Source organism: Mastigoproctus giganteus, chromosome 2 (assembly GCF_048544385.1).
Source record: "Mastigoproctus giganteus isolate SK-2022 chromosome 2, ASM4854438v1, whole genome shotgun sequence".
Classification (NCBI taxonomy): Eukaryota; Metazoa; Arthropoda; class Arachnida; order Uropygi; family Thelyphonidae; genus Mastigoproctus; species Mastigoproctus giganteus.
The window spans coordinates 114263585-114288626 of NC_143576.1; positions in this window are offsets into that span (position 1 = coordinate 114263585).

Genomic DNA, 25042 nt, shown 5'->3' on the forward strand with positions numbered 1-25042 from the left:
TGGTAGTGGTTTTCTGTTCAGCGAGATTATATCCATTTCTTAAGGTCCAGGATTGAATTTTCGTTAAAGCAATTTGTAGCTGCCTTTCGATAGTATTCATGCTTTGCGATTGGCAGGATATAGTGAGATCGTCAGCATACATGTATACTTCAATCATTTTTGGAAGTTCTTCCAAAATTTTGTTGATCCTAATCGCAAATAGGGTTGGACTCAATATGGAACCCTGTGGGACACCCTCTTCTTGAATGTGAGATGTTGACAGCATGTTTTTATATCGGACCTGAAATGTACGCAATTTTAAAAAGTTCTGAATTATTAAAGGGAGATGTCCTCTCAGCCCCAACTGATGCATATCTTTAATAATACCATGACGCCATGTGGTGTCAAATGCTTTATGAATATCCAGGTTGACCATCACTAGATGTTGTTTTCTCACGAAGGCATTACGAATGTTTGATTCAATTTTTACAAGTACATCTAGGGTGGACCTGTTTTTACGGAAGCCATATTGGTGATCAGAAAGGAGATTTTCGGAGTCTAGAATCCAGGTGAGCCTCTTATGTACCATCCTTTCAAAGATTTTGCCCAGACAGCTTGTCAATGATATTGGTCTGTAATTCTCAACTAGAGAAGGATCTTTGCCTGGTTTTGGAATAGCACAAATATAGGAATGACGCCATGACAGAGGATACGTATTTTCAGAGAAGATCCGGTTATAAAAGAGTAATAGTGTGCCGAGATCGGCTTCACACAGATGCTTCAGCATATTGTAGTGAATGCCGTCTGGTCCTGCTGCGCTGTTCGGAGATTTGCTCAAAGATTCTCTCAGTTCAGATAGAGTAAACAGCTGGTTATATGGAAGTGAAAGTCTAGTTGTGAAATTAAACTTATGACGTTCTGAATCAGTTTTACTGCGTTGAAAGGAGATCGCATAAGAGGAACAGGCAGAAATGTTATAAAACGATTCGGCTAAAGCATTTGCAATGTCAGTAGGAGAGGATAAGTCCTGCCCATTGCATTGTATTATTGGAGATTGCTGCGGTAGAAATTTCCCATTCAGAGCTTGAATTTTTCTCCAAATGACTCGAGTGTCAGTATTTTTATTAATATCTGAGGCGAATTTAATCCAGGAGTCACGTTTTGCAGTCTTCCTAATTTGTCTTGCTTTGGCTCTGAGTTTTTTGTACATAATGAGGTTGGCGGTAGTTGGAAATTTGCGAAACTGGTTCCAGGCATGATTTTTTTCTCGTTTCGCTTTGGAGCATTCTTCATTCCACCACTGATTTTGGTGTACCCGCTTGCACTGGTTAGATTTTGGAATGGAAATTTCTGCTGCAGATAAAATGTGGCTTGTAATGTGATCAGTTACGTCATCAATACGATTTTGTTGTACATATAGTTTGTCAAGTAGAACACAAGTTGAATAGTTTTCCCAGTCTGCTTTATGAAAGTTCCAAGAAGTGCGGCCTTTAGGACATGACACCATCTGTGTTTGAATTGAACTGATGATAGGAAAATGGTCACTGTGCAATGGATCATTTAACACTAACCATTCCATGCTTGGAAAAAGAGAGGCTGAACATATTGATAAGTCTATGGCTGATGTACTACCTGTAGGTAGTTGAATATGAGTTGGAGAGCCAGAATTTAACAGAGTCAGGTTATGGTTATCCAGGAACATTTCTATTAATTGGCCTCTCCTATCCATGATGGGAGATCCCCACAATGGATGGTGACCGTTGAAATCGCCGAGTAAACAGACTGGAGGTGGCAATTGTGTGATAAGGTTGTCAAGTTCAATCTGGGAGCAAGGATAATTCGGTGGGATATAAATGGATGCAAGGGTTAACGATATTCCCATTGCTATCCGAACCGCTACAACTTCTAAAGAGGTTTGTAGTTGGAGATGTCTGGACGGTATGTTAGTTCGAATAAGAATAGCCACCCCACCACGAGCAGGAGTGTCAGAATCCCTGTCTCGCCTAAACATAGAATAATTTTTTAATTTTCAGAGAAACTTGTGGTGATAAAAAGGTTTCCTGTAAACATACACCTATTGCTTTAGTTTGTATTAGTAAATCATTCAAGTCATCTATATTACTGCGTAATCCTCTACAGTTCCATTGAAGGAATTTATTCATTTGCTGGATTTATTGGAGGAAGATTGATCTGACTGTTTTTTCTGGGAAGGTTTCTGTCTGCTTAGTTTCGATTTTTCATTTCTGGGAAATGTTGGGCGTCCTGTATCCATGGTATCATTCGCATGTAACTCAAGTACTGTCTCTTCATCCTCTGACTGAACCTCCATTTCCATGTTGCTAATCCTTGGTTTCGATTTCTTCTGGTTTTCAATAGTAGCTGATTTCGTTGTTTCTGGCAAGGTTGAGATAGCATCAGTTGGGATGCTGATTGGGGTGTTGCTGGTCTCACTGACTGTAGTTTTCTTATTATAAGTTAGCGCAGTTTTGGCCCAGGCGGCAAAGGAAATATTCGGTTCGATGGAGACATCTGTTTGGGTTGCAGCTGAGCGGCTATTTTTTGTGACCGATGCATATGATCGGCTAGGCATGGTTAGCATTATTTGCTTTCTTGCTTCAGGGTATGTGACTTTATGCTCCACTTTATACTTTTGAATTTTTTTTCCCTGTTTTCCAAAGGTCACACGCTTTAGAAAATGCAGGATGGCTTCCTTTACAGTTTGGGCAAACAGGAGTGGAAGCTGTACAGTCTTCTTGAGAATGCTCCTTGGAACCACAAAGAGGACACACAGCATCGCCTCGGCATGCTGTTTGAGAATGACCGTACTTCTGACATTTAAAGCAGCGAATGGGGTTTGGGATGTAAGGACGAATCTTACAATTTAGGTAACCTGCTTTAACAGAAGATGGAAGAGTCGGAGTACTGAAAGTTAAAATGATGGACCTGGTTGGTAGTAGGTTGCCATCTTTTTTAGTCATGATTCTCCGTGCATGAGTCACTTTTTGATCACTAAGCTCTTGTATTATTTCTTGTTCAGAGACATTTAGTAAGTCCCATTCGCTGATGACGCCTTTAGAGGTGTTCAGGGTGTTATGTGGCGTAACTGACACTGGAATGCTGTTAAAAGTTGTCAATGTTAACAATTTTTCTGAATGGCTTGGCTTGGAAGCTTCAATTAGAAGGTCTCCAGATTGAAGACGCTTCACCATTTTAGGAGATCCAACAACCGATTCTAAACATTTCTGTATTAGAAATGGAGATAACTTGCCTACAGGTTGTGTGGATAATGAGTGCATTATTAGAAATGCTGGCATATCTGCACTCTGTTTTTCAGTCCGCTGTCTCTTCGGACGATTCAAGTCATGCTCTGAATCAGAGTTGACAGGTCTGGAGCTCGTGGGCTCTAGCGGTGGATATGCATCACAATCCATCGTTGCTCCTTTCAGCCCTGGAAGAGGGAATTCCTTCTCCCAGGTTACCGACCCCGCCACGTGGAGGCAGGAGCAGTGCCAACCAGTGACCAAGCGATCAGCAGAAGAAGAGAGCAGTACGATGCTAGCGATGGCAGTAACGTTGCAAGCGGGGTTAGCAGTAACGTTGCTAGCGTTGAAGCAGTGACGTTGCTCAGCGAGGGAAGCAGTAACGATGCGAGCGGTCAGCAGTGACGTTGCGAGCGGTGGAGGGTTTATGAAAGCACTAGTACTCACTCTAGGAAAAACGCTAGAAAACGCACTATAAAGATCGCTTGGGAACTATCGCTTGGCACTCGGGGCCTACAAATTGGTTTGGAAGCTGAACACTCCTTGCTCTCGTGGTCTTTCGTACCACATCGAGCGCAGGCAGTTGTTGTTGTTGTTGTTGTTGTGGGGGTTTTCTGGCGCATAAGCAGCTTTGGCTATAATGCGCCTATTCCTTTATTGTAATAATATATGAGAATTTCTTCTTATGTCAGAAGAGGCAAAAATCAGAAATGACTAAACACTCCAATTTTCTTCAGAAAGTTAAAAAATTCAGGGATGTTTGCATTGTCACCAATGACATTCTCTAGAGTTATTGGTTTGCGAAGGTTAACCAAAGATAGCAGGGTTGTATTTCTGTCTTGATTATAGTGTGGGCATTCGATGAGAATGTGTTTCACAGTCAGATTTAGAAAACAATGTGGACACTGTGGTGGATCATCTCCTGTGAGTAGATGAAGGTGAGTCAAATGTGTATGGCCTATTCTTGATCTTGAAAGGAGTACCTCTTCTCGTCTTGATGAACGGACACTGGAACGCCAAATTCTCGGATCCTGTTTAAATTGAAAAAGTTTGTTATGTGTTTGAGAGTGCCAGAGTGCTGTCCATTCTGTTAGGCATGCGTCACGAATGATTTGTGGGTAGTCTGATGCTGGAACAGGGATAGTGGTTAAATCTAAGGTAGATGGATTTTTTGCCGCTCTATCGGCCAGTTCATTACCAGAAATTCCAGAATGGGATGGAATCCAGCAGAAGGTGATCATTTGGTGGCGCTCTTCAATCTGCAGTAATAATCTTCTAATTTCATTTAGAAGAGGGTGAACTTTATCTGTGGAGTTAGATAATGCCATAATCGAGCTGAGGGAATCAGTGTAAATAACAAATTTTGGTGAGCAGTCAGAACAGAGGTTTTCTAAGGCTAGTTTAATTGCATATAATTCTGCTGAGAATATACTGAATTCAGGTGGAAGGGCTGCTGAAATAGTGGTATTTAGGAACACTGCTGCTGCTCCAACATTTGAGTTAGATTTAGAGCCATCTGTATAAATTGGAGAAAAATCAAAATATTTGTGAGTGTGAATTGCATGAAGTTGTTTCACATTTGATGCTTGAAGAACATTTTTTCCCCACTGGCAAAGGTAAGTGTCACAGGTGGGTAGAGGAGTAGGAGTCCATGGTGGTTGAGTGCATGTTACTACTTCTTGTACAGAATGAATGGTAACTTTCCAATCTTGCATCAGTTCAAGAAGGCGAAGACCAGCTGGTTTTACTATACTAGGCTTACTTCTGTAGAGGTTTTCTAGTGGTGGATTAAATAAGTATGACTGAATTGGATGTGAGGCACAGCTTTGTATTTTGACAGCATACTTCAGTAGCAGTGTTTTCCTACGTAGTGTTAACGGGGGCTCATGAGCGTCAATGTAGAGGCTATGTGCTGGTGATGTTCTGAAAGCCCCAAGTGCAGTCCTCAAGGCGCTGTGCTGAACTGGATCAAGCCAGCGCAAAACACTTGCTCTGGCAGAATCATAGACAGGAGCACCATAATCAAGACGGGATCGGATTAATGCCCTGTATAGCCGAAGTAAGGAGGTGCGATCTGCACCCCATGTTAGGGCGGATAAAGTTCTGAGTATATTTAACTTTTTTAAACAGGAAGTACGTACATTTTTAATATGGTCTAAGAAATTTAATTTGTTGTCAAGGATTAATCCTAGAAATCTGATGTTACTATTGACTGGGATGGAGAAGTTGGAAATTTGGAGTTCAGGATCCAGATGGAGTTTGCGTTGTCGACAAAAATGGATGGCGACTGTTTTCTGTTGTGAGAGTCGATAGCCGTTAAGGTTGGCCCATTGTTGTATTTTGTTCAGTGATATCTGAAGCAGCCTTTCAATTGATCTCATGCTTTGGGAATGACAGGAAATGGAGAGGTCATCCGCGTAAAGATATGACTCAACTGTGTTTGGAAGCTGTTTAGTGATGGAATCTATTCTAAGAGCAAAAAGAGTGGCACTCAGCACAGATCCCTGAGGAACACCTTCTTCCTGAATGAAAGTTGTAGAGAGCTCATTTTGGTATTTTACTTGAAACGATCTAGTGTATAGGAAGTTCTGTACAAATATGGGAAGGTTTCCGCGTAGACCGAGAGAATAAAGATCACTAAGTATGCCATGTCGCCAGGTGGTGTCAAAGGCTTTCTGTATATCTATAGTAACCATAACCAGATGCTCGTGTTTAACGAACGCATTGCGAATGGCAAATTCAGCCTTGATCATGAGATCTAAGCATGATCTGTTTTGTCGAAAGCCATGCTGACTATTGCTCATGAGATGTTGTGACTCTATGATCCAGACGAGTCTATTGTGGACAATTTTCTCAAGGATTTTGCTGAGGCAGCTTGACAGAGATATAGGTCTATAGTTATGGGTATTGGTTGGATCTTTTCCAGGCTTCAGGAACGCCAAAACAATAGAGTGGTGCCAAGAAGCTGGATAAGTTTTTTCTAAAAAAATACGGTTGTAAAAGACCAGGAGGAGGCGCAAAGCTTTGTCATCAAGATGTTGCAGCATGATATAATAGATCCCATCTGGTCCGGCGGCACAATTACGAGCTGTTTTAATGGCATGCAATAATTCAGGATATTGTAGAGGTTTGTTATATGGCAGAATGAGGGCAGTTTGGAAGTTAATAGAATACCGTTCTCGACTGTTTTTAATTTGTTGGAAAGATGTAGTATAAGCTGATGTTGCCGAGATCTCAGCAAAAGTGTTGCCCAAAGCGTTAGCTATATCCGAGGGACTAGTTAAATCTCTCCCATTCCATGAGAGGACTGGAGAGGGTATGGTTGGAAACTTGCCAGAAAGCTGTCTAATTTTTTTCCAGATTAATTTGCTGTCAGTATTTCTGTTAATTGTTGACGCAAAACGAGCCCAGGATTCTTTTTTGGCTTGCCTCTGTAAGAAACGTGCTTTTGCCCTTACTTTCTTATAATTTATCAGATTGGCTGTGATTGGATAGCGCCGAAACAAATTCCACGCTTTATTTTTTGCTTTTTTTGCTTTGGTGCATTCCTCATTCCACCAATAATTATAGTGCTTTCGACCCGGTGGGTTTGATAATGGTATTGTATCTTTAGCCACGTTTAAGAGATGCGACGTGATGTAGTCTGTCACATCATCAATATGATGGAAACGGATTTTTTTCTCATCGAAAGAGATTGAGGACTGAAATTTTTCCCAGTTTGCTCTTATAAATTTCCATTTCCTGCAGGGTTTAGTTAAAGGAGTCTGTGCTATCAATACCTTGCATACGATTGGGAAGTGATCACTGCCCATAGGGTCGTTTATAACATACCACTCTATGGTCGGGACCAGTACTGGAGAACAAATGGAAAGGTCTATTGCTGAAGTATTTCCAGTTGGGAGCTGAATGTGAGTGTGCGTGCCAGTATTCAGTATGGTGAGGTTTAGTGCATCTAAAAGTCTTTCAATGAGTCGACCACGTGTATCCAATTTAGAAGCACCCCATAGGGGGTTGTGCCCATTAAAGTCCCCTAATATACAGACAGGTGGAGGTATCTGTATGAGGAGATCTTCAAGTTCTTTTAAAGAATAAGTATGGTTTGGCTGTAAATAGATTGAGACTAGTGTTATTGCAATATGGAGAGTTATACGAACTGCAACAGCTTCTATTTCAGTTCGAAGTGGGATATGCTTTGTTGGGATCTTTGAATTTATCAGGATTGCTACACCACCGTGGGCAGTATTTGCTGTATTGCGATCTCTTCGATAAAGGCAGTAGTTCTTTATCGATGGAGAAATTTGCGAGGTTAAGTAAGTTTCTTGGAGACAGAGAGCAACTGGAGAATACTGGTTAATTAGATTATGGATATCATCTGTGTTGTAGCGAAAGCCTCTACAGTTCCATTGTACAATGATGGCCATTATTTGTGTTTAATTGTTTGAGATGTATCTGACTGCTTTTTGAAGGTGATTGGTTTATGACGTTCCAATTTTTGTTTATCTTTTTTTAGGAAAACTGGCCGACCAGTGTCCATTTCTTCTTCTTCTTCTTCGGCATGAATTTCTAATATTGGATCTTCCGGTAGAGTAGGAGATGTTGCTGGTATTGTAAGAGGAGTGTTACTTGCCTGGTCTGAATGCTTGGGGTTACTGGACTGTTGCTGAGAGAGGACAGCTCGAGCCCAGTCAGAGATTGATATGTTTGAGGGTACGGTATCTTCAGTTTGGGTGGATACTGTTTGTTGTTTATGTGCAACATTTGCATAGGTACGTTTGGGCATGGTAGGAGCAATTATTTTCCTTGCTTCTTGAAAGCTTACCTTGTTCTCAACCTTATATTTAACAATTTGTTTCTCAGTTTTCCATCTCTCACAAGTTCTAGAATATGCAGGATGGTTACCTTTACAGTTGGGACATGTCTTTTCTGTCGCCAAACATTCAGACTGAGTATGATCGGAAGATCCACAGTTTGGACAAACTGGGTTTCCTCTACATGTTGTCTGAGAGTGACCATACTTTTGGCACTTGTAGCATCTCAAGGGGTTGGGTATATACGGGCGAACGCGGCAAAGTAGATAGCCAGCTTTTACTGTTGATGGTAGGTTTGGGGAATTAAATGTAAGAATGATATTCCTGGTAGGCATAAGGTTATTGTCATTTTTAGTCATGATTCTTCTTGATGCAATAACATTTTGATCCTGAAGTTCTTGAGTTAATTCATCCTCTGTCACGTTCAACAAATCCCAACTAGAAATCACACCTTTGGATGTATTTAAGGTAGCATGTGGGGTTACTTTAATTGGTATCCCAGCAAAATTTGAAAGTTGTAAGAGTTTCTCTGAATGTCTATTTTTTGTTGTTTCTACAAGAAGGTCTCCAGATTGCAGCCTTCTCACAGTCTTCGGAGATCCTGCAATACTCTCCAGGTGTTTCTGGATGAGGAAAGGAGATAATTTGCTGAGAGGTTGTTCCGAAAGTGAATGTAAAATTAAAAAGGAAGGAAACTCTTTGGTTGTTGAATTTGTTTTCAACCTCTTGGGATGTGAAATGTCATAATCAATTTCAGTATGTGGCCGAGAGCTTGTCGGCTCTAAAGATGGATAATCATTTTGCTCCATCTTTGCTCCTTTTCGCCCCTGGCAGATGAGCTTTTCTGCCAAGGTTTCCGGCCCCGCCACGGGGAGGCAGGAGCAGTGCCTGGTGTGACCAAGCGAGTAGTAGTAGGGGGTTAGTAATAAGACTATGAAAAAAGAAAGGTGGCTTGCCTTTCTTGCTCTGTACAGGTACTTTTGTAGCAAGAGCAGTTATAAAATAAATAGATTACTTAACGAGAGGAAAGCAAAAGAACTATATATCACTTTTTGGAAATCGCACTATAAGGCACAGATAAATCGCTCAGTCACAATCGCTTGGCACCCGGGGCCTGCGCAGGCAGGATTACCACGACAAGATGTTTGTGAGTGGCCGTATTTCTGACATCTAAAACACCTCAGTGGGTTTGGAATGTAAAGCCGCACTGGGCAGTTTAAGTAGCCTGCCTTGATGGAACTTGGAGGCCGTGGGGTGTTAAATGTTATGATGAGAACTCGGGTAGGGACGAGATTCCCATCCTTCCGCATTGATATTCTCTTGACAGCCGTCACTCCTTGGTCTTTTAATTCAGAGCAGATCTCTTCTTCAGAAACGTGAAGAAGATCCCACTCTGAAATGACACCTCGTGAAGAGTTCAATGTTTTGTGGGGTGTTACGCTGATCGGTATTCCCCCTATGGATGTCGCGTTGAGGATTCTTTCTGCTTGCTTCGTGCTTGAAGCTTCGACTAAAAGATCGCCAGAACGCAGCCGTTTTACAGATTTCGGTGATCCAGCCAACCCTTCTAATCCTTTCTGAATGAAGAAGGGTGACATCTTCCCAATTGACTGCTCTCCGGTAGAATGGACAATGAGGAAAAGCGGTGTTATAGATGGTGTTTTATCCTCAGTTCTGGCTCTTTTGGCAGTATTGGTGTCAGTATTATCGTCTCGGTTAGGTAGGGGCCTTGTTGGGGCCCCAGGAGAAATAGAATTTAAATTACTCATAAGAGTAAAGAAAACGTGTCTGATGCCTAAGTACCTCACCCACCACGGAGCCCTACGAGGGGACCCCACTCCTGAACTAGCAGGTACTGCGTACACGAATGGGACGCCGAGTTCGCTTAGAACACCATACCCACGTTACCAATAAGTCTTTATCCCGTCCCAGGACCAAAGGGAGGGAGACTTATTGGAACGCAGTTGACCCTAGCAGTATAAAACCACCCGCCGATTGATCCCAGTCGGGCCGGTCCGGGACCACCCGTCTTGTCGAAGCAGGGGCCAAAGTGGTGTATTACGGCTGGGCCCCTCAACCACCAGGATCCCCCTTTCCGCTTCAACGGGTCGCGGCGCACGGCTGCACACGCCGGATTCCAAAGATGTAACCCTGGAACCAAGGTATGGGCGTTAGATCCCAGTGATGCTAATCTGGAAACCCAGCAGCATCACTGGGAGGTCCCCTCACCACGTACAGGTGCCCACGTCGAGGGGTTTACTTCGACGTATAAGCTCTGGACAGGAGATGTTCGAAATGCTCCAGTAGAGATACGGGTAGCCTGATGGTGGACAGGGTCCAACCATCGGAGGACACTATCTCTGGCTGAGGAGAATACCTGGGACCCGTAATCTAATTTGGATCGTACAAGTACACGGTAAAGCCGTAGTAGGGTGCATCGATCTGCTCCCCAACGCATGGAGGAGAGAGGGCGGAGAATATTTAGTCCACTCGTGCATTTTGTACGAAGTTGACGAATATTTTCGAGAAAGGTCAACTTTTTATCAAACACAAGTCCCATGAATTTTGTGTCTGACACTACTGGATTAACATTTCGTCCGAGCCTTAATTCAGGTTCAGGATGAAGATTACGCTTGCGACAAAAGTGTACGCAAACGGTCTTCTCCGGCGAGAACCTGAAGACATTAGCAAGTGCCCAGGAATTAAGGCGATCAATGGCTTTCTGCAGTTGTCTTTCAATTGGTATTGGTGTTGTGTTACTAAAAGAAATATGAGAAATAAAGAAAGGTAGCTTTTCTCTCTTGCTCTGTACAAGTACGTTTGTAACAGTAGATGATATTAAATAAATGAATTTCTTAAGGGCAGGAACTAAATATAACACTAAATCGCTTTTCGATAATCGCACTTAAGCACAGAGAAAACGCTCGATCACAATCGCTTGGCACTGGGGGCCTGGGGGTTGTTTAGATCACTATCAAGAGAGGGTAAGGCATACCAGCGAATCTTCCTATCCAGAGATACCTACACCTTCACCCGAGACTACCTAACTGGTCTCCACTTGAAAAGACCTCAGTATATTTCTAGTATCATCAATGGTACTTGACCGCAAGCCTTCACAAATTAGGGTCTAGTAAAAAACGTACTAGATTGTTGTTGTTGTTATGGAGGCTTAATGGCACATAAGCATCTATGGCTATAATGTGCCTATTCACTTATTATTTTAAGAGATGAGGAATTTCCATAAAATCAAAAGAAAATTTTAAATCAGAAATTATTAAAAAGTCCAGTTTGCTTGAGCAAGTCAAAAAATTCAGAAATGTTTGCCTTATCACCAATGAGATTTTCAAGAGTTATTGGTTTACGGTCATTTATCAATGAGATCAAGGATGAAGCTCTGTGTTGTTTATAGTAGGGGCAGCCAATGAGAATATGTCTAACAGTCAAGATGTTAGAGCAATGTGTACACTGTGGTGGATCACCTCCTGTGAGTAAATAAAGATGTGTCAGATGAGTATGACCTATTCTTGCCCTTGAAAGGACTACTTCTTCTCGTCTCGATGTACGGACACTGGAACGCCAAATTTTCGGATCTTGTTTAAACTGAAAGAGTTTATTATTAGTCTGAGAGTGCCAGAGTGCTGTCCATTGTGATAGGCAAGCAGCATTAACGGTTAGTACACAATCTGATGCTGGAACAGGGATATTGGTTAAATCAAAGGTAGTTGGATTTTTTGCAGCTTTATCAGCCAGTTCATTGCCTAAAATACCGGAATGGGCGGGTATCCAACAAAAAGCAACCAGTTGTTGACGTTTTTTGATTTGTAGTAACAAGCTTCTGATTTCATCTAGAACAGGGTGAACTTTATCTTCGCAATTACTTAGTGACATGATTGAGCTGAGGGAATCAGTATAAATAACAGATTTTAAAGAACAGTCGGAATAGAGATTTTCTAAAGCAAGTTTTATTGCATACAATTCAGCAGAAAATATACTAAAATCTGATGGAAGGGATACTGATACAACTGTATTTGGAAACACTGCAGCTGCTCCAACATTTGAATTAGATTTAGAGCCATCTGTATAAATTTGGTAGAAATCAATATATCTTTGAATGTGAACATCATGAATTTGTTTGAAGTTTGTTGCTTGCCAAGTATTCTTTCTCCATTGGCAGAGGTAAGTGTCACATGTTGGAAGAGGAGGAGGAGCCCATGGTGGTTGAGCAAAGGTTGGTATCTGCTGTACTTTCCGGATGGAAATATTCCAAACCTGCACCAGTTCAAGAAGGCGAAGACCAACTGGTTTAACTATGCTGGGTTTGTTTCTGTATAGGTTTTCTAACGGTGGGTTAAAAAGGTATGACTGAACGGGATGAGAGGCACAACTTTGTATCTTGACAGCATATTTCAATAACAGTGTTTTCCTGCGTAAAGTTAGTGGGGGCTCGTTAGCTTCTATGTAGAGACTATGTGCTGGCGACGTTCTGTTGTTGTTGTTGTTGTTTGTTGGATTTATTGGTGCAAGGGCTACTAAGGCCATAATGCACCTATTTCAGTCTTATTTGGTACATGATTGTTATATTAAATAAAAGGATTCAGATCAGGTGATATTTGTTTATCAATTTGAGGAAGGTAAAAACATCATTAATATCTCGTCGGTCTCCAAGAATCTGTTGTAAGGTAAGTTTATTAGAGGAAGATAGATGTGAAGAGAAAGCTGTTTTTCGTTCTCTCAGATATAATGGGCATTCAATGATCAAGTGGTTTACTGTGAGTTGAGTTTGACAGTTGCTGCATAGTGGAGGGTCTTCCTGAGTGAGTAAATAACTATGAGTTAGGTGAGTATGTCCTATTCGAATTCTAGCAAGTACTACTTCTTCCTTTCTATTGCCCCTTAGGCTTGATAGCCACTTCTTGTGATCCTTTTTGATCTGAAAAAGCTTATTGTTTTTTTCTCCCTGCCAAATGGATAGCCATTTTTTTCTAACATTGGTATGTATGATGTATTTTAAATCTGTGTAAGGTATCTGCATGTCTGATTTTATGTTACTGGCGTTCTTGGCTGCAAGATCCGCTTGTTCGTTACCTCTGATTCCAGAGTGCCCAGGTATCCAACAGAAAATTAATTTTTGCCTGTTTGCAAGAAGCTGCATTAACTTGGTTTGAATTTGTTGTAGAAACGGATGACTGGATGGAAATTTACACTGAAGAGCAGATACAGCACTTAAGGAATCGGTGTAGATAATAGTTTGCGGATATAATGACTGTTTTACATTGTCTAGCGCCATCAGGATAGCATACAGTTCTGCGGTGTAAATACTGTACTCCAAAGGAAGCTGCTGGGATATTGTAATGTTTGGTAGAACTGCAGCTGCTCCAACTTTACTATCTGTCTTGGAACCATCAGTGTAAATTTGGGTAAAACTAGAGAACTGAAAAGAGTGAGTTGCATGGATCTGCTGAAGACTGAAATTTGGAAGTGCATTCTTTCCCCATTGTTGGAAGTGTTGGTCAACATTGGCCAAGGGTATTTGCCATGGTGGCATAGCCGTGCTATTATCTAAAGTTATGTCATTCATATTTAGTTCCCAGCACGTAGTTATGCTTTCTAATCTAATTCCAGATGGTTTATTCTGCAAAGGTTTATTTTGGTACAAATTATGCCATTTTGGGGTGAATAAATACTGCTTTATTGGATGATGTGGGAAACTTTTGATTTTTGCTGCATAACTTAATAACAGAGCTTGCCGACGAAGAAATAGGGGTGGTTCATGTGCTTCCGTATAGAGACTCTGAACTGGCGATGTACGAAAAGCTCCCAGTGCAATTCGGAGGGCATTGTGATGTACTGGGTCGAGCCATTTTAATACACTTTCTCTAGCTGAGGCATATGCAGGTGACCCATAGTCTAGTTTGGATCTTATGAGCGACCGGTATAAGTGCAGCAGCATGTACCGATCTGCACCCCATGACATAGCGGAAATTGCCCTGAGGAGATTCAGCTTCTTTAGACAGGTTGTACGAATGTGTTTAATATGCTCTAAGAAACTAAGTTTTCTATCCAGAATTAGTCCAAGAAAGCTAATACTCTGTTGAAAAGAAATTGGATGAGAATCAAGATGTAAATCGGGATCTGGATGTAAATTCCGTTTACGGCAAAAATGAATTGCTGTTGTTTTTTGTTTTGAAAGTCTGTATCCATTGTTTTTGGCCCACTGAACAAGCTTGTTAATTGTACCTTGAAGCTGCCTTTCAATGAAACGCATGTTTTGTGACTGGCTTGAGATTGCCAGATCGTCGGCATACAGATAAGTTTCAACTGTGTCGGGAATACATTTGGTAATGGAATTAATCCTGAGAGAAAAGAGCGTGGCACTAAGCACAGAACCTTGAGGGACCCCCTCTTCTTGCAGAAACGTTTGTGAGAGAGCAGAGTGAAAACGTACCTGAAAGGTCCTATTGCTCAAGAAGTTCTGAATAAATTTTGGAAGATGACCACGAATACCGGATTCATAGAGATCGTGAAGAATTCCATACCGCCAGGTTGTATCAAAAGCTTTTTCGATGTCAAGACATATCATCACTAGGTGTTCGTTCCTGAGAAATGCATTTCGGATATTTCCTTCAGCTTTGACCATAAGGTCAAGTGTTGATCTGGTTCTTCGAAATCCATATTGGCGACGTTCTGAACGCACCAATTGCAATTCTCAAAGCACTGTGTTGAATAGGATCAAGCCAGCGTAATGCACTCTTTCTGGCAGAATCATAGATTGGAGCACCATAATCGAGACGGGATCTGATTAATGCTTTGTACAACCGAAGCAGGGAGGTACGATCTGCACCCCACGTTCGGGCAGATAAGGCTCTGAGTATGTTTATCTTTTTCAGACAGGAAGTCCGTACATTTTTAATATGATCTAGGAAATTTAATTTGTGGTCAAGGATTAATCCTAGGAATCTGATGTTAGTAGCGATTGGGATGGAGACATTGGAAATTTGAAGTTCAGGATCCGGATGAAGTTTTTGTTGTCTGCAAAAATGGATTGCAGTTGTTTTCTGCTGAGAGAGTCGGTAGCCGTTGAGGCTGGCCCATTGTTGTATTTTATTTAGTGAAATTTGAAGCTGTCTTTCAATAGATCTCATGTTTTGGGAATGGCAGGAGATGGAAAGGTCATCTGCATATAGATAAGTCTCAATTGTGTTTGGAAGCTGTTTGGTGATGGAATCAATTCTAATAGCAAAAAGAGTGGCACTCAATACTGATCCCTGTGGAACACCTTCTTCCTGAATGAAAGTTGAAGAGAGGGCATGTTGGTATCGAACTTGAAATGATCTAGTATGTAGAAAGTTCTTAATAAATACAGGAAGGTTGCCACGTAGTCCGAGAAAGTACAGATCACTAAGTATACCATGCCTCCAGGTGGTATCAAATGCCTTCTCTATGTCTATTGAAACCATTACTAGATGTTCATGTTTGACAAAAGCATTACGGATGGCAAATTCAGCCTTGACCATAAGGTCTAAGCATGACCTGTTTTGACGAAAGCCATATTGACTACGGCTCATTAGCTCTTCCGACTCGATGATCCAGATGAGTCTTCTGTGGATAATTTTCTCAAGGATTTTACTGAGGCAGCTTGAGAGAGATATGGGTCTATAGCTATATGGGTTGGATGGATCTTTTCCAGGTTTTAGGAATGCCAAATCTGTAGAGTGATGCCAAGAAACTGGAAAAACATTTTCTAAAAATATACGATTGTAAAAGACTAGGAGGAGGCGCAAAGCTTTGTCATTAAGATGTTGTAGCATGACATAATAAATCCCATCTGGTCCAGCAGCACCATTGCGGGCTGTTCTAATGACATGTAATAGTTCAGAATATTGCAGAGGTTTATTATATGGGACAAGGTTTGAAGTTTCAAAATTAATACCATGCTTTTCTTTAGTGTTTTTAATTCTTTGGAATGAGCTAGTATATGCTGATGTTGCTGAGATTTCTGCAAAAATATTGCCCAAAGCATTGGCTATATCTACAGGTTTAGATATATCTTGCCCATTCCAGGAGAGGATTGGAGAAGGTATGGTAGGAAACTTACCAGACAGCTGTCTAATTCTTTTCCATATTATTTTGGGATCAGTATTTCTGTGAAAACTGGATGTAAAACGGATCCAGGATTCTTTCTTTGCTTGCTTTTGTATAAAGCGTGCTTTTGCCCTTAATTTCTTATAATTAATGAGATTGACTGTGCTTGGGCACTGCCGAAACAAATTCCAGGCTTTATTTTTTGCTCTCTTTGCTGTGGTGCATTTGTCATTCCACCAGTAATTATAATGCTTTCGGCCCGGCGGATTTGATAGTGGTATCGTGTCTTTAGCCACATTTAGAAGATGCGACGTGATGTATTCTGTCACATCATCAATATGCTGGTGGCGGATTTTTTTCCTCGTCAAGGTCAATTGATGACTGAAATTTTGCCCAGTCTGCTCGGACAAATTTCCACTTTCTGCAGGGTTGAAATGAAGGAGTCTTTGCTTTCAGAAAGTTGCATACTATTGGGAAATGGTCACTGCCCATGGGATCGTTTATTACATACCACTCTATGGTTGGGACTAGTACTGGTGAACAAATTGAGAGATCTATTGCTGAGGTGTGTCCTGCTGGGAGCTGTACGTGTGTCGGTGCACCTGTATTGAGTACAGTGAGATTTAGTGCCTCCAAAAAACTTTCAATTAGTCTACCCCGTCTATCCAATTTAGTAGAGCCCCATAATGGGTGGTGCCCGTTAAAGTCCCCTAATATACAGAAAGGTGGAGGTATCTGTATAAAGAGGTCTTCAAGATCTTTTAAAGAGCAAGTACAGTTTGGTGGTAGATAGATTGAGACTAGTGTTATTGTACCATGGAGAGTTATACGAACAGCAACAGCTTCTATTTCAGTTTGGAGTGATATATGTTTTGATGGGATCTTTGAATTTACTAGTATTGCCACACCACCATGGGCAGCGTTAGCAGTATTTCGATCTCTTCGATAAATCCAATAGTTCTTTATCGAAGGAGAAATTTGTGTGGTTAGGTAGGTTTCCTGTAAACAAAAGGCAACCGGAGAATATTGGTTAATTAGGTATTGAATATCGTCTGTGTTGGAACGAAAGCCTCTGCAATTCCATTGTAAGATGTTGTGGTTCATTTTGGTTTAGTTGAGGATGAATCATCTGACTGTTTTTTGTTTGAAGAGGATTTTTTTCGGTCTTTTTTCGGGAAAGTAGGGCGTCCAGTATCCATCGTGTCATTTGCATGAAGTTCTAGTATGGGTTCTTCATGATCTGGGTTTACATCTACTTCCATACTACTGGCTGATGATTCAGGTTTATTCTTATCTTTAGCAGTTTTAAGTTTTTCTTTGTTATGCAGAACTGTCCGAGTCTCAATTGGGAATTTTTCTGTGTCATTTGAGACTGTCTCAGTATCATTTGGGATACTAATTGGGGTGTTGGTGGCATTGCTGGTTTTCGTTTTAGAATTTTCTTTTCCTGTGGTTGATATGGTTGCTTTAACCCAATTAGCTAGAGAGACGTTGGGCGGTATCGACACATCAGTTTGAATTGCAGTTGTATGAAAACTTCGGGTTCGAGAGGCATAAGATGGACTTGGCATGGTCAGCATTATTTGTCTGCGTGCCTCAGGATATGTGACTTTGTGTTCTACTTTATATTTTTGGATATTCCTACCTGTTTTCCACATTTCACATGTTTTAGGAAATGCGGGGTGATTGCCTTTGCAGTTGGGGCAAATGGGAATTGCGGCTGGACAATCTGCCTGCGTATGATCCTTTGCTCCACAAATAGGACAGATGTGCGTCACCTCTGCATGCCTGCTGTGAATGGCCATATTTCTGGCATTTAAAACAGCGAAGAGGATTTGGGATGTATGGACGAATTCGGCAGTTTAAATATCCAGCTTTTACTGAGGATGGCAAATCAGGAGTACTAAAAGTTAAAATGATGGAACGAGTTGGAATGAGATTTCCATCTTTTTTTGTCATTATTCTTTTAGCGCTGATTACCTTTTGGTTGCTAAGTTCTTGTACTAATTCATCCTCAGACACAGTAATTAAGTCCCGTTCTGTGATGACACCCTTTGATGAATTTAAGGTATTGTGGGGAGTAACAGATACTGGCAACCCACCAAATGTCGTTGTCTTTAATAGCGACTCCGAATGTTTTGTGGTGGCTGTTTCAATCAGGAGATCTCCGGATTGGAGTCGCTTTACCATTTTTGGTGATCCTGCAATAGATTCTAGATGTCTTTGAATCACGAACGGAGATAACTTACCCACAGGCTGGGTAGACAGAGAGTGCATCACCAAAAAATTGGGAATATCTGAACAGTGTGTTTCTGTTCGAAGCCTTTTGGGTTGGCTATTTTCCTTGTCTTCATTACCATATTCTGGTCTTGAGCTTGAAGGCTCTAAGGGTGGAAAATTTGTAGAATCCATGATGGCTCCTTTTGGCCCTGGGGGATTATCTTTTCCACCCAGATTACCGGCCCCGCCACGGGGAGGCAGGAGCAGTGCCACGAGGTGACCAAGCGGCTGGGTTAGTAATTAGTATTTATAGAAAAAAACAGAAAGGTGGATTCCCTTTCTGGGCCTTTCCCTACTTCTTGTAGAGTGAAAGTGCTACTCGGATATACAAAGAAATTAAGAAAACGGTTTTTGAAACAAAAATAGAATCTGTTTGCTCAAATACTCTTTGCAGAAATCGCTTTTAGAAATGCACTACAAATCGCTTGGCCGCGGAACGCTTGGCACCCGGGGCCAAACGTACTAGAATGTTTTATTACTTTATTAAAGCTTAATTACTGTAATAAAATTTCACAAATTCAACATAATAGTGAGTGAAAAAAAATGACATCTTACCTCTTCTTTGAGTTTCGTCACTGCAACAGCTGGAATAAGCATTAATATATATCTGAAAATTAAACTTATCCCATTTCCAGTTAGATACATCCAGGAAAGATGAGATGGGAAAAGGAAGTAGGCTTTAAAGCAGCAAAGGGCTGTTTCCCCGGAGTATAACGCCCAAATGCCAGGAGATAGGGCTTTTTCTGTTTTTTTTATGAGTCGGCAACATTTTACATACAAGATTCTTCTATGATCAAGAAACTCTAGCTCATATCCAGATGACAAGCTTAAAGACTTGAATTTCTTAACAGTTTCGTTTATTGCTTTAAATACATGTGTGAAGAAAACAGCGAAAAAAGTTATCCAGCTTGGTATTACTGCACCTGCTATTAACATAAATAAGGCTAATCCAAGTTGCCATAAGCAATATAGTACCTTGATAAGAGGGTTGGATAACATTGCATCCCTGCGCAATATAGAAATAGACATTGTCCAAAACGCAGTGAATATAATAGTAATATTTAATAGAGCAATATACTTAAATGATAAGTTAATCCACTTCGATGTCTGTAAATTAAGAGTCTTTTCTAGCATACGGCATTCCCGGAACAAAATCACAAACTGACGTGCTTTAATAAACATTAACACACGGAAAAAAATAGCACTTATAAGATAATACACAGACTGTACAAAACGAAGAACACCTGTTAAAGTAATATTGTTTTCTAAGAATGGCCTTAAACTTCTTTTCCAAGAAAGAGACGATGAAAGTATGGTGAAACACAGCACTATAACTCCGTACAAAGATATAATACTGAGTCTACGAACATGGATTTTAGAAGTATTCCTGGTTGAAATTCCATTCAAAAAGCAAATACCAAATATTGCATGCCACTGAGCTAAAATCTTAAATCCGGGAAGAAACCCTTCCATCTTTTCCTGTCGAGTTTTAAATGTATGTCGGAAGATTTAACAAGTGCGTCTCACCTGTGTTGCTGTTCAGATTTCTGGATACATTTTCCGGTAGATGGAGGTACTTACGATGGGCGTTCACCACTACCGCAGTTAATTTTCAATTGAATAGATTTTTATTTTATTGGTTGCCTTCATACGCGTTTCACCAAAGTAAAAAATTCGTTTCGCAAATCACTAAGTTCTTCGTGTAGCTTTAAAAGCACTTCAGCATTCAAAGATGGTTTCTCAAATCGACCATTATTTCCCTGAAAATAAATGGAACACGACCTCTGTTTTCACTTTTTAAGAACAGGTTGCTTTCTGTGATTTTAGTTTATAAGTAGACTTGGTATAATCACAGTAATCACTATTAATAAAACTTTGCCCATAACAACTAGAAAGCTGGGAGTGTCGCATAAAATAAGGTTGTTGTTGTTGTTTGTTGGATTTATTGGTGCAAGGGCTACTAAGGCCATAATGCACCTATTTCAATCTTATTTGATACATGATTGTTATAATAAATAAAAGGATTCAGATCAGGTGATATTTGTTTATCAATTTGAGGAAGGTAAAAACATCATTAATATCTTGTCGGTCTCCGAGAATCTGTTGTAAGGTAAGTTTATTAGAAGAATATAGATGTGAAGAGAAAGCTGTTTTTCGTTCTCTCAGATATAATGGGCATTCAATGATCAAGTGGTTTACTGTGAGTTGAGTTTGACAGTTGCTACATCGTGGAGGGTCATCCTTAGTGAGTAAATAACTATGAGTTAGGTGAGTATGTCCTATTCGAATTCTAGCCAGCACTACTTCTTCCTTTCTATTGCCTCTTAGGCTTGATATCCACTTCTTGTGATCCTTTTTAATCTGAAAAAGCTTATTGCTCTTTTCTCCCTGCCAAATGGATAGCCATTTTTTTCTAACATTGGTATGTATGATGCGTTTTAAATCTGTGTAAGGTATCTGCATGTCTGATTTTATGTGACTGGCGTTCTTGGCTGCAAGATCCGCTTGTTCGTTTCCTCTGATTCCAGAGTGCCCAGGTATCCAACAGAAAATTAATTTTTGCCTGTTTGCAAGAATCTGCGCTAACTTGGTTTGAATTTGTTGTAGAAACGGATGACTGGAAGGAAATTTACACTGAAGAGCAGATACAACACTTAAGGAATCGGTGTAGATAATAGTTTGAGGATATAATGACTGTTTTACATTGTCTAGAGCCATCAAGATAGCATACAGTTCTGCAGTGTAAATACTGTACTCCAAAGGGAGCTGCTGGGATATTGTATTGTTTGGTAGAACTGCAGCTGCTCCAACTTTATTATCTGTCTTGGAACCGTCAGTGTAAATTTGGGTAAAACTAGAGAACTGAAAAGAGTGAGTTGAATGGATCTGCTGAATACTGAAATTTGGAAGTGCATTCTTTCCCCATTGTTGGAAATATTGGTCAACATTGGCCAAGGGTATTTGCCATGGTGGCATAGCCGTGCTAATATCTTGAATTATGTCATTCATATTTAGTTCGCTGCACGTAGTTATGCTTTGTAATCTAATGCCACATGGTTTATTCTGCAAAGGTTTATTTTGGTACAAATTATGCCATTTTGGGGTGAATAAATACTGTTTTATAGGATGATGTGGGAAACTTCTGATTTTTGCTGCATAACTTAATAACAGAGCTTGCAGTCGAAGAAATAGGGGTGGTTCATGTGCTTCCGTATAGGGACTCTGAACTGGCGATGTACGAAAAGCTCCCAGTACAATTCGGAGGGCATTGTGATGTACTGGGTCGAGCCATTTTAATACACTTTCTCTGGCCGAGGCATATGCAGGTGACCCATAGTCTAGTTTGGATCTTATGAGCGACCGGTATAAGTGCAGCAGCATGTACCGATCTGCACCCCATGACATAGCGGAAATTGCCCTGAGGAGATTCAGCTTCTTTAGACAGGTTGTACGAATGTGTTTAATATGCTCTAAGAAACTAAGTTTTCTATCCAGAATTAGTCCAAGAAAGCTAATACTCTGTTGAAAAGAAATTGGATGAGAATCAAGATGTAAATCGGGATCTTGATGAAAATTCCGTTTACGGCAAAAATGAATTGCTGTTGTCTTTTGTTTTGAAAGTCTGTATCCATTATTTTTGGCCCACTGAACAAGCTTATTAATTGTACCTTGAAGCTGCCTTTCAATGAAACGCATGTTTTGTGAGTGGCTTGAGATCGCCAGATCGTCAGCATACAGATAAGTTTCAACTGTGTCGGGAATACATTTTGTAATGGAATTAATCCTGAGAGAGAAGAGCGTGGCACTAAGCACAGAACCTTGAGAGACCCCCTCTTCTTGCACAAAAGTTTGTGAGAGAGCAGAGTGAAATCGTACCTGAAAGGTCCTATTGCTCAAAAAGTTCTGGATAAATTTTGGAAGATGACCACGAATACCGGATTCATAGAGATCGTGAAGAATTCCATACCGCCAGGTTGTATCAAAAGCTTTTTCGATGTCCAGACATATCATCACTAGGTGTTCGTTCCTGAGAAATGCATTTCGGATATTTCCTTCAGCTTTGACCATAAGGTCAAGTGTTGATCTAGTTGTTCGAAATCCATATTGATTTTGACTTAGAATGCATTCAGTCTCTAGGAACCATGTCAATTTGGCATTAATTATTTTTTCTAATGCTTTTCCTATACAACTAGTTAACGCTATCGGTCGGTATATAAGGTATAAGGTATAAGGTATGTTAGTGTCTAACGGCTCCTGGGATTTCTCCCATCTCCGCGGGTGTACATTGTATCGGGGCCAGAGATTTGAAGTGTGTGGGGGTCATGTGCTGTGTATTGTGTTGTGCCCTTTGTTCCTCCGCTCTATTAGCCGCCGAGCCCCTAGTGGGACCCGACGTTACCACACCATGCCACGGGGAGGCTGACCGGGTGTACCACTGTAGCTAGAGTACTCTGGCGGGTCCTGCCACCTACTTTCCTGGGATTTCAGTGGCTAGGACCAGATTTAAGAATGAGATGATCGCTGTTTCTTGAGCAACGGTTGTAATTTTAACAGAGCGTAGGGTTGTTCGCTGATAACTTGTTCTAGGGCCAAATAGGTCGGGCAGTAATTTTGATGTTTTTAGATTTAGACCTGTGGGGGCATGAGTGTGTGTGTATATAAAAATATATATACACACACACCCACACACAAATATATATATATATATATAAACTAAAAAAAAAAAAAAAAAAAAAAACGTTGTGCAAGAGAAAAGTAAGGGAGGAAGGCAAAGACTGGAGGGTAGGAAACAGAAGAAAGGGGCCAATAGAGAAGATGGCCCCTGATGTCAGTGTGGCATGCCCAACGCCTCACCAGAGAGAAGAGGGGGGTGGCGGGTGGACGAAAACCACCTCCCCACAAAAAAATAAATAAATAAAAATAAAAAATAATAATAATAAATAAAAAAAAAAAATAAAAAAATCATTCTGTAAGAGAAAAATAGGGGGGGGGGAGTAAAGAACGGATGGCAGGAAACAGAAGAAAGCCGGAAAAAAAAAAAAAAAAAAAAAATGAGAGAGAGATATACCCCGCAAGTTCAGGGTAGGTACAGCTAGCACGGCCAGTCAGTTGCAGCCGACAACTTGCTGGAAATCCAGCAGTGTGAGTGCTGCTATGGTGGATGGGTCATGTTCAGTAAGGTCTAGTTCAGGTGCCGTCATTGGGACTCCATTTGGTGAGTCTTTGTCGCATCCAGACTGAAGGCTGGTCCAGTAGTCCATCAGAACGAACAGTGGGGGTGGTCAAAACCGGGAGTCCAAGATTAATGGTCAAGTCCAGGGATCGATGCTAGGCCTCTTCTTGATGAGATGTGTCACGTCTGGTCGAGAAAAGTTTGTCCAGGAATCAATGATGAGGAATTTGTCAAAGTATGTGTGGACCCTGTCTTTGATTGCACTGCTGGTCAAGTCTTGTGCAAGTTGGTCCAAGGCATTAGCATTCATGGCTCAATGATGAATAGCAACAATTGGCAGTCATGGTTGTTATGACCTATTGATTCGGATACTAAGGTGGTGGTAGTGCTTTCTGCCTGGTAAATAAGTCCATTGCAAATTGAGTCAGAGCTCGGTAAGTTTCTTCATTCTGTAGGGTGAGGTGTTCTTGATTTTGGTAGTTGAAGCGTAGTTTTGTTATTAGGATCCTCCTGAAGTCCTCGTAGATTTCACATCTGTGGGCAAGGTGCTCCCACGTCTGATCCTCTCCACAGTGGCAGCGGGGTGAGTCTGAAATTCTGAAGTCATGTAGTTTTTTCTGGAAGGAGCCATGTCCAGTGAGGAGGTAGGTAGCATAGAGTCCTGGTGAAAACCAGACAGGTGTGAGGGGGTAGAAGGCCCTGACATCAGGGAGGAATCTTTTGGTGACAGCGCCTTTAGTTGATGTCTGCCATCTTTCTTGCCAGGTGTCTGTTAGATGTTCATTAAGTCTCATCTTTTCAGTGTTTCTATTATTTGCTGGGTCAGTGGTGAAACCTGCACAAGTAACTGCTCTTCCTTTGGCTATTTGGTAGAGCAACCCATGACGAACAATCTCCAGGTCCAGTGGAAGAGATCCAGTGAGGACCTGTAGCGCATGGGTGCTGACAGTGCGACAAGCACGCGAGGACAGAAGGAGAAGAGAGCGCTGGATAGTTCCTAGGCGCGATCTGTTTACTACGGTATTGGCCTTCTTGTACCAGACTCCAGAAGCATAGGTGATAACCGGGATGAAAACTGCCTTATAGAAGAGTGACAGCGTTCTCTTCTTTAAGCCCCAGTCCTTCCGGGCAACTCTTGAGACTTGGGCAGCATACTTCCTGATCTTAATCCTGAGTTGGTCTAGATGAGGAGTGAAGGAAAGGTTTTTGTCTAAGATCAAACCTAGATATTTAAGCTCTGTTTTTAGTTTTACTGTAACACCATTGACCTTGATTTGGGGTGGTCTTCTCAAATCAAGGGTGCCTTTTAGTAGGATCGAATTGGTTTTCTCTGGGGAGATCTTTAGGTTGTTATGCTCTGCCCAAGCTTGAAGGGTGGAGATGGCCTGGTTGGCAGTTGCTTCTAGTTGGGTTCTGTTATTGGCAGAAAAGAGCATGACCAGGTCATCTGCATAGGCCTG